The following is a 15,031-nucleotide window of genomic DNA, read 5'->3' as shown; positions in this document are numbered from 1 at the left end:
CAGGCAGAAACTTTAATGTTCCTTGTAACCCTCCAACCCCACCTTCCCCACAGGCCTCAACCACCCTGGCCTCACAGAGCCTCCTGCTCATAGTCCTTTCTTTTCGTCCTAATACAACCTGGTTATGAAATCCACAGAGCAGCATCCAAACAGCATCCTCCCCCAGCACCCCTGTGTGATTAAATGGCGTCATGATGTGAAAGCCCTTTGCAAATTGCAAAGTCATTTACAAATGTGAGTTGTTGTTATCACTTAAGAACAAGGCTCTGCTGCCTGCGGAGAGCGGGGTTGAGCTGGGGAGAAAGGCCTGGGGACCAGAGCAGCTTTCTTTGGCAGGCTTATTGGATCTAGATGGGAGAGAAACTGTTTCTTTGGGTTGTTAGCTTGTAAATAGCTGGCCCCCCTGCTGGTTAAATAAACAACTTCCTAAACAGCCTCTCAGCGAGAATTACAGTGTGCTCCAAGCCTCACTGGAATGAAAATGAAACAGGGAGGGCCAAGGCACATCAGTGACCAGAGGGAAGGGTAGAGGAGAATTCTATTTATTGCCCCTCCCCTTTGCTGTTACCCCGCCCCTCCCCCAGGCCTGGACCCCTAGTGGACTAAGGCCATCTTCCTCATCTCAGTGATTGGCTCAGAGATGGCAGGAACCCAGCTCAAGTCAATCAGGGCAGAGCTGTCCCCCTGGCAACAGGGGTGGTTTCAGGCGTGGGCAAGTGATCCCAGTTGGTCCAATCAGGGTGGAGCCAGGTCTTTTTGCTTTATAACTAGGGAGAAGAAAAGTCCCTCGTTCCTCGTGGACGGTTTGGGGTGTGCATGTGAAGTCTGGAACACTCTAGCTATGTTGCACTGTATCCTTTTTTTTTTTTTTAAAGATTTTATTTTTTCCTTTTTCTTCCCAAAGCCCCCCAGTACATAGGTGTATATTCTTCGTTGTGGGTCCTTCTAGTTGTGGTATGTGGGATGCTGCCTCAGCGCTGTTTGATGAGCAGTGCCATGTCCGCGCCCAGGATTCGAACCAACGAAACACTGGGTTGCCTGCAGCGGAGCGCGCAAACTTAACCACTCAGCCACGGGGCCAGCCCCTGTATCCTCTTTTTAAAGGAATATCAGTTAAAGGAGGGACACAAATAAAATGGTGTCACCTTTCAAGCATTCTCTGTCTTCCTTCCTGCTGGATGTCAGATGCTTTCAAGAGACTTTGGGCAGAGGACGTAATTTCTCTGTAACTTGTAGTTATAAAAACACAGTCCAGTCCATTTGAAAACTCCAACATAATGTCTGATTCAAAGTCATCTCCCACCTGCAGCTCATGCCAGAACTGTGACTTACGGACACTAAGATGAGGATGGGAGCACAGTCTGTTCTGTGACTTGCCCCCTCTCTCTACCTGGAACCAGGAATGGGCATGCAGACGGCCTCTGGGACACCCCTTTCTCCCCATCTTTGGATCTAACTTTTCTGGGACTGGGCTGGGCACAGGGATGATAGAAGAGGGAAGGCGAGTTCACAGTCCACAACTTCCCGCCTGACTGTGACTAGGGAGGCTGCCCTGTTCCCATTAGTTATCGGTTTTTTTCTTCTTTACCACTGGGGACTTCTGCTGACATGCTGGGGTCTGTGTGTATGGTGAGTCTGATTTTCTTGGCAGGATTTAGGGTACTCCAGGTCCCTTCACCTCTGATGAATTAAAGAGTTAAAAGCAAGTAATTATGGTGCAACCACCATGGAAAACAGTATAGAGGTTCCTCAAAACATTAAAACTAGAACTACCATATGATCCAGCAACCCCATTTCTGGGTATAAATCCAAAAAAAATGATAACAGGATGTCTAAGGGAGACCTGCACTCCCATGTTCACTGCAGCTTTATTCTCAATAGCCAAGACGTGGAAATACATCTATAAAATGGAATATTATTCAGCCATGAAAAGGAAGGGAATCTTACCATTTGCAACAACGTGAATGGACCTTGAGGGCATTATGCTAAGCAAAGTAAGTCAGACAGAGAAAGTTGAATACTGTATGATAATACTTACATGTGAACCTTAAAGATAATTGAACTCACAGAAACAGAGAACAGATGGGTGGTTGTCAGGGGCGGAGGGGGGGGTTAAGGTGGGGTGAAGATGGTCAAAAGGTACCAACTTCCATTATAAAATCAGTAAGTCGTGGGGATGCAGCGTACTCCATGGCAGCTGTAGGTAACAGTACTGTATTGCATATTTGAAAGTTGATAAAAGAGTAGATTTTAAAAGTTCTTATTACAAGGAAAAAAAATTGTAACTATGTGAGGTGATGGATGTTAATGAAACATTGTGGCAATCATTTTGCAATGTATAAATATATCAAATCATTACATTGTATACCTTAAACTTATACAATGTGTTGTGTGTCATTTATATCTCAATAAAACTGGGAGGAAAGCAAGTAACTAGAGTCCAGGCTAGAATTTAGAAGAGTGCTTATCACAGTGAGTTGGGTAAGGGCTTTCCAAGCATTACTTAAAGATCAGAAGCCATGAAGGAAAATATTAATGGATCTGGTTACATAAAAGTTAAAAATTGTAGCTTGTTAAACAACACCCTGAGCGAAATGAAAACGAAAGTGCATACATGGGGCTGGAGCAGAGGTCTGCACCGTACACAGTAGGTAAAGAGCAAGCGTCCTTAGCATGCCAAATCTTCTTACCAATCAGTAGGAAATCAATAAGCAGTCTAATCAAATTTGATTAGAAAAGCAGTCAAGTCACAAAAAGGAAAACCCAACAGTGAATAAGTAAGAAATACATTCAGCTTCACCAGTAATCAAAGAAAAACAGAACACTCCACAATTAAATACTGTTTCACACCCATTGAGGTGTGAGGTAGAAATTTTATGTCAATTTGTTTCCGCCTCGAACGACTCACCAGCTGTCCTAGCACTGTTTACGGAATGCTGTATGTACTGCCCCACTTAGGTGAAGTGGCCCCTGTGTCATATGGTGTTTCATGTCGCCTCTTCTCACGGAAAGACTGCCCTTCGCTAGGTGTAGGAGGGAGAGAAGTGGGTTCTAGGTGGAGGGATCCACATTTGCAAATGTGCAGCCTGCAGTGTAAAAAACAGCACCATCTGTTCTGGAAGGAGCTGGAACTTCCACAAGGCTGTGATGAGACCACATGTGCTGGGAGCTGGGAGGACAGGAAGCAGGTAAGCCTGGAAGTGTGGAATGGGGCCACCCACCGGATTCTTGAAGGCCATGTTATGGCTCCTAGGCTTCATCCCTGAGGGAACGGAAGGTGGTGAAAGGTCTCCAGAGGCTGGGGAGAGACCTATTCCCAGCACAAGGCTGGGGAGCGGGAGGGTGGGGGCTGCTGAAGAATTGCCGCAGGAGAGAACATCAGCTGACGCCTGACTTTTCTAGTCAGGCGAATCCTTTCTTGCTCCTTTCTTTCTCTTCTAGCTCACATCCCCGAGGGGCAGAGACCTAGACAGGCAAGACTGGGAGGGATAGCTGCATGACGCCGCAGGCAAGAGGGAAGAAACCTGTCTGTTTATTATCCCACCGTAGGGGCTAGCCTGCCCCTGATCGGTATGCGGGACCAGATATCTAGTCACCGTAATAAGATTGTGTGGGCAATCAGATTGATTGAAGAAATTTTATCATCCAAGAAAAAATCTTGGAGCCTGTCCTAAATTTCCTCCAGGGGCCTGGAGAGAACTTGCCTTAAACAATAAGTTTAAAGGGACACCACCACTAATAATAAATTTGCATTCCTTCATTATCCTCCGAAGCTACCTTGTTTAATAAATCAGTGGCTATTATTAATAGCGACCATGTGTCTACTTTGGTGAGAAACAGCCAAGTGATTGACGTCTGTGATCTCATTTAATCCTCAACATAGCTGGTGAAATGTGCATTTGTACCCTCATTTTGCAGATAAGCATTTGGAGGTTCAGAGAAGTTAAGTACCATGTCCAGCTAGCGCTTGCCAGATTTGGGATTTAAATTCAGATCATATTGACAGTGCTTTTGACATTGACCTTTTATCCAATCAGCCCTGCTGCGCTGCGCGGCTTGATGGGGACACAATCCTTGCAACCAGGCAAAAGTGATTGACCGGCAAGGGCTCTCCGTGCTGCCCCTGCCCCGGCCACTAGAGGGAGCAGTGGTTCCCCATCCATCTTTGCTCCCAGGTGTATCTTCTGTACATGCTAAGGTCAGGGGAGGGAAAATAGAAGATGGGTGGGGAGGAAAGGGGGTGAGGGAGACAGAAGAGAGTGGAAAGGACAGAAGGAGGTACTTTGGGAGAAGCTGGGAGCTGGACGCCAGGGAGCAGGGTGCAGAACGTGGGGCCGGAAGGGATTTCAGAAGGTGCTGCTGCACTGCCCCGGAGAAACTCAGGCAAAGAACTTGGGTGATACCAACAATCATTTCTGGTTGCCGGACTGTGTCTGTTGGACTGAGACTCTGCTCGGAGACTGGACGCTTGGGCACAGCTTCATAAACACTCACCAGCAAGAAGTAGGCTCTCGTGGGCAAATGATCATGTCCCTTCACGGCTGAGCAGAACCTGACACCTTGCTAAGGACTTTGACGTCAATGCTCTCTTTTTTGCTCATGCAAATCTGTAACATAAATACCATTCTACTCATTTCGTTGGTTAATTAATACTGCATTATTGAAGAAACTGTAGAAAAATTAGGCAGCATCTGAGAGTAAGAAAATGTTCTCCCCAAGAGAGAGGGCACAAAACCATTCGTGGCTTCTCTGCAATGTCATAGGGGAGTTTTGCAGGCAGAATAATGTAATAATAACCACTGCTATTTATTGACCCTGCTAGGTGTGGTACCTGCATTATCTCATTCATCAGACCCTGACACTTTCCAGAGAAGAGTCTGTTCATTTTCCCATCTTCCAGATGAGAAAGGTGAGACCCCGAGGTGGTGAGTGCATTGGTTTCTTGGGGCTGCCAGAACAATGTGCCACAGACTGGGTGACTTTACCAGCAGAAATTTATTATCTCATGGTTCTGGAGGCTGGAAGTCTGAGATCAAGGTGTGGGCAGGGTGGTCCCTTCTGAGGGCTGTGAGGGAGGCTCTGTTCCAGGCCCCTCCTAGCTTCTGGTGGCCTCTGCTTCCTTGGCTGTAGATGCCGTTTTCTGTCTTCACTTATCTTCCCTGTATGTGGCTGTGTCCTAATTTCCCCTCTTCTGCCTCCAGTCATATGGCGGGTCGGGGGGGGGGTGCGGAGGGGGGGCCCATCCTCAAACCTTCGTTTCATCTAAGCTTCATCTTCTGCAAAGACCCTATTTCCAAATAAGCTCACATGCATACAGACTGGAGGGTAGGACTTTACCATCTTCTGAGGGGACACAAGTCAACCCATGATAGTAAGTAACTAGCTCAAGGCACCAGCACAATATGTCATAGTGGAAATGAACACCCTTGGGTTCAAACTGGCTCCCAAACCAGTGTGATCTTTTGCATGTGACTTCGTCTATCAAGTTCTGCCTCAGTTTCCCCATCTGTCAAATGGGAATAGTGATACCTACTCATAAAGTTGTTGCCAGAATCAAGAAAGCTCGGGAGTGTAAAGTGCCTGGCACAAAGTCTGTCTAATCGTACCTTCCCTGAGCTCTGTTCTTCCACTTGGAGACCTCTGGGCCGTGGACCACCTCAGCCTCCCTCCTTCAAGGAGGAGGCAAGGAAGAGGAGAAGGATCAGCCAGCCAGCTCTGGGAGAAACCACCCACCTCCCACAGACTCAGCCCCAGCTGCTGATTCTCCAGCAATGCTCATTCCCTTGAAGCCGCTTTATTTTCCAAAGGGCTGAAATGGCAAAGCTGGTTTCCATATTGACTTATGAAATGATGTGAGCACTTAGGGAGGTGAAGGAGGGGACAACAATAACCATCAAGTGTATGAGAGGTGATTTTATGCAGGCAGGAGGCCATATCTTTTTCATTTTCACTGGGGATAAAAAAAAGGGAAATGGGCTCCTATTTCTACAGGAGAAATTTAAATAGTATGGGACCTGCTTATAGGGCTGATAGCAGGGTTAGCCTTGGGTGACCCTGGGAATAAAATGAAATTGGCTATTCTTGTCATTTCACTTCTCCTTTCAGCTGTTGCCAGAGACCGACCATTTTCAGGCTTCCCATTGGCATTGCCGGCTTTGAGCAGAGGGCAATAGACCATCGCTTCCAATTAGCATTCACTTAGCCGTGCATTCACAAATATTTATTGAGCGTCCACTGTGTGAGGGTGGCTAAAAAGAAACAGCTTCAAAAGCTCAGTTGCCTAACCCAACATGAGTTTGTTTCTTTTTTAGCAAATGTCCAACATGAGTGCCCCTGGTGAAGCTGTTCCTGAAGGCAGTTCTCCTCCAAGTAGCGAGCTCAGCGACTGGAAATCCTTCCATCCACTATCTAAGCCCTCCTCTAGGCCCTCAGAGTTCTCTCCACACAGGCAGAAGATGAGAAGGCATGGGGATTTGTGCTTGGGAGGGTGTGGTGGATCTGGCCTGGAGGTGGTGACATCCCTTCTGACATCCCATTGGCCAGAATCAGTCACATGGCATTGTCTACCTGCAAAGGAGGCTGGGAAATGTAGTCTGCATGAGGAGGAAAGAAAAGGTAAAATGCTAGCCAGTCTCTATGGCAAGTGTGGGAAATAGTTGCTCTCGCCTCCCCATTGCCTGTACGTTTGTTGAATCAATGTTGATTTATGTGTGTGCTGAACCAAGTCATGTGGCGGTGCTGAGGCTAAGGAAGTGGATTCAATACGACCATACCAGCTGAGCCCTGTCCCTGGCTTATCACATGACACTGCGTTGCTTTTCACGTGTCTGTCTTTGCAGCCGTTACCTTAGGGGTCACATCAAATCCCACTGTAGTTGCTGGACCCATGTCCCCTGCCCTTTCAGTGCACATCTTCCAGCTGCCCGGGGGCTTCCTCTTGCTACTGGAGCTCGGCAAGCTCACAGCCTCCAGGATCAGCCCTCAGCTGCAGCCTGACAGCATTGCTGCAGGATCCTCCACTCTCCCACCCTGGGCAGGATAATCCTGAGCCTGTCTGGCCTCCTGGAGTTTTCTTGGCTTGATAAAGTGCCAGTAACCCGCAGCACTGTCTGGCTTGATAATGCGCTGTGTAACTGGCTGCCTTCCTGCTCTAGCTGCACTGCCTCGCTCCCCTCCCAGCATTTCCCTTCACCTCCCAAGTTAACGACCTGAACCCAAATCTTTATTTCAGTGCTGGCATGTGGAGGAATCCAAGATAAGACACTGTCTTTGCCTTGAAGGTGCTTGCTTCCTCGGAGAGGGTCTGTCTCTTGTTCACCCCTGTTTGCTCAGAGCCCAGAGAAGCTGCCCCTTTGTTCCTCCCAGAAGCACACAGTGAGGCCCTGTGCTTGGTGCTGGGACATGAGGAAGCAGTGAATGAAGGGAGCAGTGCAGCTTCTGCATGGGACAAGTTCAGGATCTGGAGTGTTGGGCCTGAGGTCCTGGTGAGAACCAGGATGTCCAGACTAACTTCTGCTGAGCTCCTTGGTATGAATGCTTGATATGCATCCCACTGCCTACCTTTTTTTCTTTTTTAATCTTCTCTGAATTTCTAGCAAGGATCTCAAATCTGAATTCTTAATCTCATCCCTCACCTCATTCAGTCTTAACTCAGATGCCACCTTCTCAGTGAGGCCATCACTGAGGACCATTTTTAAAGTTGCCACTCTTACCTCAACACTCCGTGTTCCCCTTCCCTGCTTGGCACTAACACCAGCTAACAAACTCCGAGTTTAACTTAAACTTATTGTTTTGTCTGCCTCTTCCACCAGATTTAAGCTCCACAAGGCAGGGATTTTCATCAGCTTCATTCAACACTGCATCTCCAACATCCAACAATGCCGGCCACATAAAAAGCTCTCAAAAATTCGCTTGTTAAATGGCTGAATGAACTTGTTGAATAAACCAAAGTGAACATTGTCAGTGAGCAGTTGGAAATCGGAGGCTGGAGCTTGGAAGAGGGTGCCAGCTGAGGGGTGTAGAACAGGGCAGTGATCAGGGTCCCTGCAAAGGAGAGAGAACAGAGGAAAGAGGTCAGGGTTAAGGATGGGTCTCGGGAAGCCCTTTTGGTGGAGTAGATAGTGGAGGAGAGAGGAGCAGGAGGGAGCCAGCCAAGCACTGAATGGTCGGGGAGAAGGGATGGCCCAGATCGTGCAGAATTTGCAAATTGAGAAACACCCAGGTGCTCAACATCCGACTCAGTTCTTATTTTTCCCATCTTCCTCTATTAATGAATAACCTTTGCTCATGCCATCCCTTTTAAATTAGATACTCTATGAAGACCTTTAAGCTTTGTTCTTTTTCATGACGACGTCTCTGGAAATATTTATTTGATATACAATTTGTTAAAAAATTAGGTTAAACTCCATAAAAATTATCTCCCATCTGGAAACGTAACAAAACTAGTATTTGAGCTGGGATCCAGTCCTCTTCCTGCAGCAGAAATGAGCATCCCACATGTGTGCCTGTGAATTTCCACTTAGCCATTATGCAATCTTTTTTCTTTTTTCTTTTCTAAAAATGAGCCCGTGTTTCTGAAAAAAGCTACAATAGTCATCTTTGGCAATTATAAAAATTTTCTCCAGATTAAGACATTCGTTTCCACATCTGGCAAGGAGGAAACAGCAGGAAGTTACACGTGTCCTGAATCCTCATTACAACCAGTGTTATGACTCTGTTTTCTGAAAGGAGGTCCAAGAGTCTGATGGTGGGGACGCTGCAAGCCTTTGGTGTCACCATAGATTTTGGAGTTTTCTTTTTGTTTTAGTGGCATGTGACCTGCATGGGCAACCTCGGGTATTTGGCTGACCAGATGGGGGTGCTGAGGCACGGAGCTTCCAGAACAGCGGCTGCTACACAAAGGCATTGTTCTTTGACTTCAGAATACCTTACATAATACTTCAGAATAATTTTTCATACAATTTGAGAATTTTAGAACTGAGAAAAATTCTTAATGTTCCCCAGCCCCTTCATTTGGATTAATTGGTTTATTTTTAGACTTAGTTCAGCAAGATTGTTAAAAACATTTACCGGAGATTAAGACAGACCTGGGCGCAATCCTCGCTACCCCGTTCACTGGTTGTGTGGTCTTGGACAAGTCATTCACGCTCTGAGTCTTCTGGTCTATGAAATAGGAATAATGAAAACATCCCTGTCAGGTTATTGTGAGGATCGAACATGTAACAGAGTGTCCCGGACACAGGGTGTATTTGGAAAAGCTTAACCGTGATTGTTATTGTTAGACAGAATCTACGTTTCTGGGACAGTCAGCTCTTGCAATTCAGTGTCACAAAAGTCATCTTGTTCTAGTGACAAGAACATTTGAGTGATCATCTCCATTTCTGGCAACTGGAAAAGGGTCAGGTCTCCGGCCCGGAAGTGGGGAGAGTCTTTTGAATTAGGATTATTTGCATGGCCAACATCCTAAATCCAGCCTCTTCCTCTCAACTCTGCTGGGTTTATACCAGAAAGGTGAGACTGTGGCGTTTCTTTGTGTAAGTAAATGTTCTGGAACAGGTCATAAAGAGAAGACCAGACTACTTCAGTCTTCCCCAGGCAAGATCTATGTTGTTTCTAAGGAATACGTGATCTATGTTGATTCTTGACCAATGGGTCATCCACAACAGCTGGCAGAGATGTATTTCCTACTCATCCAGAACCAGCTTTGATTTTTTACCAGGACTCCAGGAAAACTACAACATTTCATAAAATCTTCCTCAATAGCCATTTGCGTGTGTGTCGGGGGTGGAGGGAGGGGGAAGACCTTCGACTTTTCAGCTGACAGCTTTGCTCAGCATTGCCGTGAAAGTCTCCTGGGCAGTTAGTACTGTTGGCTGTCATTTCCAACCTCCTGAGTTCCAGTCCGGTTTTAATACTGAGATCCCATCTGTCAAAGAGCGTATTGTTTAGAAGTATGGTCTCCAAACTTTTTTTCTTTGGCAAACCAATCAGTACAAAAATTTTGAGTATGCATCTTCAATAATTATGTCTATTTATTATTTGTAAATTATACTCTTGTACTTCTACACTAATATATTATAAAACATGTATGAGAAAAACAGAATTTTAAAGTGTACCACTCAAAACAAGAAGAAATAAAATTTTAATACTTTCTTCTTAAACCCAATTTATCTTGTTCATGGCCAAAATTGATATATACCCCCAACACTGTAAGAGGAGACAGGACTGGAAGCAAATAATTGCATATTATGGTAGGTGTCATACGGAAGAGCAGACAAGAGGAACCAAGCATTCTTCCCTGGAAGATGAGCAGAAATAACAAACGAGTGGTAACCCTTAAGTTAGGTCTTGAAGGATGAACAGTTCTCCAGGTGAACAGTAAGAGGCAGGAAAATTTCAGGCAGAAGCATGCCAAAGTGAAGGCAGCTGGAAAAGACGGCAGGTCAGTTACGTCTGGAACACAATGCTCATGGGGCAGAGAACGTGCAGCATAGGCCTGGAGAGGAAATGTGGCACCATCTTGCCAAGGACCTTGAATGCCACGCCGAGGAAGGAGAACATTATCTTGTGGAAGAGATAAAAGGAAAGGTCGGTCTGGGGGCAATGTGGAAGGTGGGTTGGAGGAAGAGACGCTCAAGGGGTGTTAGTTAGGACACTTATGATAGTTCATGGAGGAAATGATAGGGATGGAAACTAAGGAGAATGGTAGTAATGATGGAAGAGAGGGGCTGGTTCTGACAGCTTAAAATGAGGGAGCTTAGGGTGTGGATAAGTGGATATGTTACACAGCCATTTCCGGGCCCTCCAGATTTTTGGTGCTGTGGAGAATTCCCTTGGATAACAATGTCAATTACCTGCTTAAAAACTTTTATTAGCTTCCCATTTATAGTATATTACATTAATGACCAAGTTCTTCACCTCTCTCTGTATTCACACCCTTTGCCAAGTGACTGCTCTACTCTTTCCAGTAAAGAGACAATCTATTTTCTTACCCCTTGAATCTGAGCTTGACCACATGACTTGCTTTGGCCAATAACATGAGATGGAGGTGACAGTGCAGCCTGGGGTCTGCTACCTGCCCACTCGTGCTTCTGCCATCATCATAAAGTGTCCTTGCTTGGGCTAGTACACTAGTCCTAGAGTGATGAGACTTGTGGACCAGAGCTTCCCCAGCCACACTCATCCTAGAGCAGAGCCCCCAGCTGGCCTGCATATACATGGGAGAACACAGCCAAGATCCACCAAGTACAGCCAGGACCAACCAAGCACAGACAAGATCCACCAAGCACACAGCCAGGACCAACCAAGCACAGACAAGATCCACCAAGCACAGCCAAGATCAACTGAACACAAATAAGATCAAGTGAGCACAGCCAAGATCAGCTGAGTACAACTTAGATCAATCATTCCCAGCTGATCCATAAATGTGTGATTTATAATTGATTGTTGTTTTAAGCCACAAGATGTGGGGTAATTTGTTATGCAGCAACAGCTAACCGATATTCCATCACTCTTCAGGTAAAGCTTTTAACTCCTCCAGGTGACCTACAACACTCTACTGGATGTCTCCTCTTGACCTTTATCTCTTATGTCTTCTCTTTGGTTTCCTAAGCTCCAGCCACACAGGTATTTCAATTCTCCAACACATCCCACCCTCCCCACTCCAGGATTTTGTATGTCCCTTTGTTCAGAATGCTCTCCATCTCCTACCATCTTAACCTTGTCACCATAGTTAATTTCTACTGATTGTTCTAAATTCTGTTCAAATTTTGTTTCTCCAAGAAGATTTCTCTGACCTTGGTGCAGTCATTTCTCCCATTCTCAGCACTCTGTACTTCCTTTTCTTTTTCTTTCTTTCTTTCTTTCTTTTTTTTTTTTTTTTTTTGCAGAGGAAGATGGGCCCTGGGCTAATATCTGTTCCTAGTCTTCCTCTATTTTATGTGGGATGCTGCCATAGTGTGGCTTGAGGAGCGGTGCTAGGTCTGTGCCCAGGATCTGAACCTGCGAACCCCGGGCTGCCGAAGTGGAGTGCACGAACTTAACCCTATGCCACGGGGCCAGCTCTCAGCACTCTGTACTTTTTATCCACAGACTTTTGTCATAATTATAACATAACGATTGCCTGTATAACTAAGCTCTGTGAGGGTAAGGACTATGCCCATCTTGGCTGCCTAACACAGTGCTTGGAAATTAAAAGAAGGATGAAAGAAAGAGTGAGTGGTACAATGGATAGAGGGTTCTTGAAGTTCTGGTCTCTGATCTGGTAACTAGAGAGTCTATCTGTGAGGTCCCTGAAAACTCAGAGACGTATTCATCTGTTTTCTCGAAGCTGCTGAGGAGGAAAGGAGACAGGAAATCTGCCTGGGTGGATGTGCTCGCCAAAAATCCTCAAAGCTGTCACAGTGTTTCCGCCATCAAGGCAGAGGCTGAAGGGACCACAAAGGAAGGGAACCAGTGCCAACTTCTGGGGGAACTTTTGGGACCAAACTTGGCTAAATATTCTTACGAGCCTCTCTGCCTACATCTGCAGTTGCTTTTAGGCACAAAATGTTTTGCTGAAATAATTCCACCCACAATTAACCAAATGAGTGCTCTGGGGGGCTGTGCTGTATTTAACTCGAAGTCTATCAAATCCTATGTTTTGCTATGACTTCACTTTCTCCCAAAATTATTGCTGTCAGGGTATCATTTTGAATTAAGAAACTTTTGCAATTTCAGTGAGCTTCAAGAAGTCTTCAATAGTTGAGTGATTATTTTATTAACTTGCTCCATGCCAAAAGCAGGGTTTCAGGGAAAGCGCTCTGGACTTGTGCCTCACTTCATTCGTTCATTCATTTATTCATTCTTTCTTTCTTTCTCTTAACAAATATTAACCAGTGCCTGATCTGTGCCAGGAATTGCATAAAGTGGGAATATAAACACCAAACTATCAGTATTTTGTGAAAAGAACATGAAGTTAAAAGCTTGAGAGCTCCCGATTATTTACCATGTATTCAAAATTCCTTTCCGTGGCCTCAAAGCCCTACATTTTCCAGCTTCTTCCTAACCTCTCAGACCCAGTTTCTGCCATTCTTTCCCCTCCACTCTCTCTGCTTTTAAGATAACCTGGCCTCCTTTCTGATGCTCAAATGTGCCAAGTTTGTGCAATTTCTGTTCTCTCTGCCTGGGACACACTCCCACCATCACATACCTCTGGATATTCGAGGCTCAGCTCGAGTGTCCCCATCTCAGAAAGGCCTCCACCGAGAGGCCCACACATACCCGCAACTATTCTCTATTGTAACACATCTTTTGTTTCTTTACTCTGTTTATCATTGCAGAAGTCATCTTATGTTGTTTGTTGGCTTTTTTGTTGTCTGTCTCCCCCACTGGAATGTAAGCATCCTGAGAACAAGGATATTGGCTGTCTGCTCCCTGCTGGGTCCTGGTGCCTCGAGTAGGACCTGGAACATGGTGGATCTCAACAAATGTCAACTGGATAAATTTCATCCCCAAAGGACCAGTGGGCCATCCTGTTGACACTTCCATATTATATAAGGAGATGCATAGGATACCTGCACAAGTAGCCTGGCTTGCATGGGAGTCGAGCTGGTTGGTGGCAATTCAGTCTTCTCCAAGTGTGAAAACCAAGTTGAAGTGATTGTAACAGTCAAAAGCGTAGAATGATTGGGTGCCCCAAAAATATATTTTAATAAGTTCAATCTCCATAGTAATAAAAGACAGAAATTTTAATAATTGTGGCCTGCTAGATAGGTTAATATATATGCATATATTTTCAGTGATACAAACTCACTCGTACCTGGTTGTAAGGGTGAACTGATTCAGAATTTCTGAGTATGTATTCTAGATGTGTGTCAGAAAGCTTAATAACATCCACCCTTCAGTCTAGGGAAGTCAAAATGGATGTGTGTAAAGATAAAGTTATAAGGAGATTTGTCCAGCTAAAAATGGAAGTAACTCAAAGGTCCAGCCCTTTTCAGCTGAGTGTTTGGTGAAGCAAACTGTGGTGCATCTATGTAATAAAATGCAGGGCATTCACTAAACCCATAGACCAAGAGGAGAGTATATGCTGACATTGAAAAATGTTCATTTTAACAGCGTGAATTTGAAAAAAGCAGGCTACAGAGTGTGTGCCATAGGTTCTATTTTTTTTTGTAATAGAAAAAATGCACAGTAAAAATTTAATGTTTCCATTGTATGATGGCATATGGGGGATTTCGTTTTGCTGTTATTTCCCAGAGTTTGGCAAATTTTTACTTTATGTATGTATTGCCTTTGGAATTAGGAAAAAATTACACTAAATGTTACAAAATATTTTGGTTATCTAAAATGACTCCAGAGTTTTGTCCATTTCATAAAGTAGTTGGTCAAACTGCCCTAGACTTCTGCTGATGTGAGGACCAAAGGATGGTTTGGTTAAGCAGCCGGTTTGCAGCTCCTCTTGGGGGTGGTGAGCAGAGCTGAAGGAAATCCCAGAATAAGCTGATGACGTGTAATCTCTCCATCTTCATGGATCCCTTATCATTCAATTTATTTGCTAAGTGTTTACCCAGCCTCACCTGTCCTAGGTCCCGTGCTGGGTATCAGGGATGCTGGTGTGAGAAGTCAGAGTGCTGACTTCATGAAGCTGATGGTCCTGTGGAAAATTCTGACCAATAAGGAGTCTGTTACAATGCCTTGTGCCAATTGCTGGTATAGAGTAAGTAGAGAGAGCTGTGAGGATACAGAGGAGGGGCCCTTAATTGAGATTGGGAGAATACGGAGAGCTTCTTGGAGGAGGGGGCCTATGGACTAGGGTCAGAAAGACAAATAGGAATTAGTGGAGAGAGAGGGCACTAAAGAAGTGTTCCAGGTGAAGAATAGCATGGGAGAAATCTCCAGAGGCAAGAACTCCAGGCTTGTTCAAGGATCTGAAAATAGATCTGTACAGTCAGAGCCTAGAACATGAGTTTGGAGTGACATGAGCCAGGCTGGAGAAGGTGTTCTGGAGCCACACAAGCTACGACAGGCCTCAGGAGTCATGACAAGGATT

At 45.3% G+C, this 15,031-nt stretch overlaps 1 long non-coding RNA gene across 1 annotated transcript; it reads left to right on the top strand.

Moving 5' to 3' along the window:
• Positions 1-2,952: 2,952 nt before the first annotated feature.
• On the top strand, positions 2,953-10,160 carry LOC139075380 (uncharacterized). Its single transcript, XR_011525755.1, has 3 exons — positions 2,953-3,188; positions 4,823-4,909; positions 6,312-10,160. It is a non-coding gene; the product is annotated as an uncharacterized lncRNA (long non-coding RNA).
• The last annotated feature ends 4,871 nt before the right edge of the window (positions 10,161-15,031 follow it).

The sequence above is a fragment of the Equus przewalskii genome, chromosome 13 (genome assembly GCF_037783145.1).
Source record: "Equus przewalskii isolate Varuska chromosome 13, EquPr2, whole genome shotgun sequence".
Classification (NCBI taxonomy): Eukaryota; Metazoa; Chordata; class Mammalia; order Perissodactyla; family Equidae; genus Equus; species Equus przewalskii.
Note: the sequence above shows the minus strand (reverse complement) of the source record. Positions and strands in the feature narration are given on the sequence as shown.